The sequence below is a fragment of the Entamoeba invadens genome (genome assembly GCF_000330505.1).
Source record: "Entamoeba invadens IP1 unplaced genomic scaffold scaff_1105074725569, whole genome shotgun sequence".
Lineage (NCBI taxonomy): Eukaryota > Evosea > Mastigamoebida > Endamoebidae > Entamoeba > Entamoeba invadens.
The window spans coordinates 20,906-26,875 of record NW_004191846.1 but is presented as its reverse complement, the minus strand read 5'-3'; positions in this window follow the sequence as shown (position 1 = coordinate 26,875).

Here is a 5,970-nt window from a genome sequence, read left to right as displayed (position 1 = left end):
GTTGATGTTTTGAAAAAGTGTTCCAATTTGCCAGATTATTTGGTTAACAGTACAAATAATTCAATGGATGATGATGAAAACAGAATTGATAGTGAAAATTTCGTTGAAACCACTTCTGAAGAAATTGAAGAAGTTGAACATTGTATTGACGAGAATGAAGTGAACAATATCCTCGGTGAAATGTTCGGAGAATTACCAAAGAATGATATTGAACTAATCAATGGTAATAATTTAATAGGAATTGATAATACCGACTTTAACATCGAAGGGCTCATGTACATGTTTTACAAACCAGATGAAATTATCAATAAATTTTCCAATGACACACTTGAAGAAAAAAGTGACTTTACAATACCCAAAGGATTTGAAGATACTAAAGAAGAACTTGAAAAATTGGAATCTCTTATTGAAAGTAATTTGGATTTGATCAAATCAGAATCAAAAGGTAATTACTTAAGGACAAAATTTGACATTGAATTGATCAAAAAACAGGATATGTAAGAAGTTATAACCTTTTGGATGTTTATCCTTTTATGGAGAAGAAAGATTATCCCAAACTTGTAGAAATAGTAAATATTTTACTAACTACTTTTTCTACTTCCGTTTCTGTTGAAAGATTTTTTTTCACAAGTGAAACATGCTCTTCATTTGAATTTGGATATTGATGGTGTATTTGCAAAACTATATTACCGTAATTTGAATCACAAAATGATTTTTGATTTCAAGACCAATTTCGACAATTGATATGAAACACCTCAATAAATTAAATTTTATTTTTATTTTTATTGTTTGAAATAGATATATATCTAATAATATATTTTATTTTATTTGAATAATTATTTGTAATAATTATTAACACAATGAATGATTATTATTAAAATAATCGTCTAAATTATAATTACTATATTTTAATTTGTTAATTATTATTAATTCTGAATGTTTAATTATTATTGTTAATTTTTTTAAATAAATATATTTTTAATTTATTTCACTTTTTAATTATGTTTGTGTAATTATATTTAACACAAAATTAATATTATTATTATTAATAATTACAAGACAAATTAAAATTAATTTTGTTGTTAACTTAATTAAATGAAAATAAAATATAATATATTTATTTACAATAAATATTAATTTTAATTGATATATGATTATTTGATATGTAATATAAATAAAACTAAACACTTTTTTGAAACAAATATATTTATAAATTTTATAATATTATTTTAATAACAAACTTATCAATTTGAAAAGATAAAAATAGTTCTTTTTTCTTCCAAGGTTTTATTTTTAAATTCGGCATTTTGAACAAAACAATAACCAAAAAGTGAAAGATTTATATTATTTTTTCGTAACATTAATTATTTTACAAAAACACCTCCAATTTTAGATTATTTACTTAGAGAAAAATAAGTTGGTAAAGGGAAATGCACTTTTGGTCAAAAAAGCTTGAAAAAAGACTGGGTTTTTAAAAAAAATTCAAAAGCTACGGAGTATGTACAGACCCACAAAACCCAAGGAATAATCAAAAAATATTATTTTACTTATTTTTATAAAAAAGTACAGTATGGCATGGTTCAGTAAAAATTCCCTTTCAAGAAAAAAGACTGAAATATCATTTTTATTGGCAAAATTGTTGTATGGTAAAGAAAGAAAAAATAAGTTACCTAAAAAATCGGGTTATTACGTAACAATAAAAATAGATGACCAAAAAACAAATTTTTGGCAAAAAACAATATAATTATAAAAATAGAATTCTCATAATCAAACAAACTATATATTATAGTTTTTATTTTATTATAAATATATTAATAATTATAACTAAATAAGTTAAATTGTATTAAAAGATCAGTTTATTATTTTAAACTATAAAAATTACTTAAACCAAAAATATTTATGTTTTCATAAAGCTATCAAATAATCATAAAGTATTTTAAATATTTGAACAAAGCATGTCTCGGAAAAATTTGTTTTTTTGCACTAAAATATTTTTTGGCAAATTAAAATAAAACTCACCTCATCCTTAGAATATTAAAATAGTTTGATAGTAAATACGATTAGTTTTGAAACTATTAACAACTGGTTCATTGTTATAGTATATACATGATATAATAAATTAAACAAATTTATTATAACAGTATAATAAAATTAACGATATCTTAACTAATGTTTAATTTACGACAATGAATATATGTATTAAATTATGTAATAAATAATATATTATGAAATAGTACATTTTGTCAAAAACAATCAAATAACATATTTTAAAACAAATATATACATTTATAAAAACTATATAAGAAATTAATAACAACTAAATATTAATAGTAAAATAAAGTCACAAATAAACCTATAAAAAAATAAACTATTAATAAATTATTATTAATCCATAAATTAATAATTTAAATTCATTTTGAACATAATTTTTTAAATAAAATTAACAAAAAAACTAAAAGTATAATAAATTTAATCATTTTGATATAATTAAATAATATTTAATTCAAATAAAATAATGTTAAATAAATTAGAAATAGTATAATAAAATGGTAATTAGAACTAATCATTTAATTATAATAGTTACCATATTACAATTAAATTTTATTTATTCTTTAGTTTATGTAAACATACTTGATATGTATTATTTTATTTATATAACCTGTAATTATATTCATTTTATAACAAATTATAATATTTTTTATTAACAATTTTAATTATTAATTATTGACATGAAGAAAAACGTTTTAAACCAAACACACCTTAAGAACACTTCAATTATTTTATTACTGTGTTTTCATTGTGTTATTAAATGAATTACTATTTAAAAATAACATTATGGGATTTTATTTTTATTTATTAGTAAAATTAATAATAACTTAACTATAAGTTTGTAACAATAATTGTTATAATTAATTATTTTATATTTTTATAGTTTAATTAAATAATAATTTATTATAAAATTATTATAGTTTTATTTAATAAAATATCTATAATAACTTATTAAATTATTATTTTGTTATCAATTTAATAATTAAAATTTCATCAAACATGCAACAAAAATTTGTTATTAATAACCCGTTATTAACACAATAGTCGTAGCTGTATTATTTGTATGTGGTATTTCAGAGTATATATTTGCTTTATAATTGTAGACTAAAAACTGTTAATGTAATTTCTTGAAACATACACTTGTAATTGATATGTGATTTTTCACAACTTATAATCTTAATGACTATTGTGGATGCAAACAATGACATTGATCCTCTTTTACAAGTAATATTATGAAATATCTGTCAAAAATTTATTAAAAACATTGTATTAAATATATCGTTACAAAAAGGCATAATCTGAAAATAAACACCAACTGAATTACCAATAACATGAAACCAAAAAAGAAAAGATGAGACAGTTCAGAAATGTAAATTCTCAGTATCATGTAAGCCCGATTAAATAGTTTGACGTAACATAATTGAATTCCAGGTGTTGTTGTAATAAATAAAATTAAATAACAAAATAAAAGTAATTTCTTGACTGTTGGTTGCATTTTTTCTTTCTTTTTAAAACATTCGAGTTGTTACAAGTTTTATAAAATTTCATACATCTAAAAGTTATTGTAGTTGATAAACAAAAAATGATTTATTAATAAATTAAACAGGCACATCAGATATCAATTATCAATTTCAAAACAATCACATCATTTATATTTTCTTTATTGTTTTTTAAAATCCAATAATTAATATTTAATCAATAATGATTTATAACCTATTAGTAGTCGAGGTATTCGGTTTACATGATATACTTATTAATACAGATATACTTATTAATACAAATATACACATTTTCAATAATAAAAATTTGTTGTAAAAATAAATCATATTAATTATATTCGTATCTAACAGTTTATGTTTGATGCCAAACTTTTAACAACAAAAAAGTTTCCAAGTTTTATATTTATATAATTTTAAAATAGTCTGTTTTACGTTAATACACATACGATTAACAATATATACAGTTATAATCAAATCGAAATTAAATATTTCAATTGATCATTTCTGTTATTTTTTGATTTATATTTTGATATCATTAAAATTTATTTTGAATAATTATACATTTATTAACTTTTAGTAAAAGGGGTTTCCAATTATTCACACAACAAAGTTATCAACACGATTAAAAGTTTAAATATATTAATAGTAGATATACATATTTGTTAATACAAGTGTAATTGTATTATTAAATTATTGAATGAATAATGACTGTTAATGACATTGTTATTTTCAATTATTAATTGTAATTATATGTGTTTGCATTGACGATTTGTTAATACAAAGAAAAATCAAATATAAACAATTGTTAATAATTTCATTGTGCAATCACTTCCATATCCTCAATTTTCATATCAACAGTTTTTTGTTGAAAATGATGTGCAAGCGAGATATTAATCCAAATATTTCTTAACTATCGTTTTATCATTTTTTATATTACAACACAAAAAGTGAACATGTATATTTTGATAATACTACAACTATTATGATTAATTGAAATGGAAGCATTTATTAATTAGTAATTTTCATTAATTTGATAACAACAGTTGGTGTATTGGGTTTTACCGTTTATTGCTACACTGGTGATTTAAAAACAGCCTAAAATATTAAAAGTGGTAACTTTACGATGTGTAAAAATGTAACATAAAACTAAAAGTTTAAAAGATAACAGTAAAATTAAAAAAGTATCACAGTTTACACAAATTTTAGGATTTAACTTGCAACTCACTTAAACGTGTACATAAGACATTTAAATCATTTTTTTGTAGTCTAAGAATTAACATGAATTAAAAACTATAGTTATGTATTTTTTGTTAACATATTTCAATATTGTTGTTGATATGTTGTCAACGAAATGTTTTTAAACAACAAATATGTATTGAAGTTGAATCAGTAATGAATTTACCCACTTTTGTTTAAATGTCAAAAAGTTTTTTTACAAAAAAATCAAGTTCAAATACATAAAAGTCACAATTTCGTGTCTATTGATTTCAACTTATATATGTAAAATATAAGCTGTTTTAAATGATATATTAATACACAATTTGTTGTACATTATTTAAATATTACTGTCCATATAATGAAAATTAAATTTATTGTTGTGTTTTTGATGTTTAAACAAAGTAAAGCGTAAACTTCTATTGGTTTATGATTTGAAACAAATGGACCGTTACAATGTTTTATATTTTTCAATTTGGTGTTTTTGTTGTTCATTAAAATACAAAAGACGTTATAATCATGTTTTTTATTGATGTCATTATTAACTAACTGTTTGTTAAAATGTATTTTTTCCAGACAAATCAACTGCTTATATTGTCATTGTTTGGCACGTTGAATGACCAATGCTATACATTTTACAATACATTTATTTTAACAATATAATTCAGAATTTAATACACAATACTAAAACAATTATGTTGTACATTAATAAGTATCAACAAAATTATAAACATTTTGAAAGATATATTGAAAAGTTTAAAATAATAGTTTTTTCTAACACAAATGATTTATCATTATAAAAAATGTTGTTAATTTTGATGCAATTTTTACTCCATGTTGAAAAATGACCATAGTCTTATATGTTGATCATGCACATGACATCATTTTATTCATTTTTTATGTTTATAATTTATAATAAATTAAATATTTATAACAAGTCATTCTTTGAAATATAATTTCAATGAAACGGTATTGTTTAATTATGAAATAATGTTTGTTTAATTGTGGTTTAAATATTTTAATCCGTCGATTCTGTAACAAATAAAATATTTAATTAATAATTACAAATAAATGTTTGTAATTACAAACAGATATTGTACAATGTAATTTATTTGAAATACACATTTTTTATTGAATTATCGTTAATTATTTACATTTTAGTTTGTTAATTTAACATGTAAAAACGTTAATAATAGTAAGATGTTAA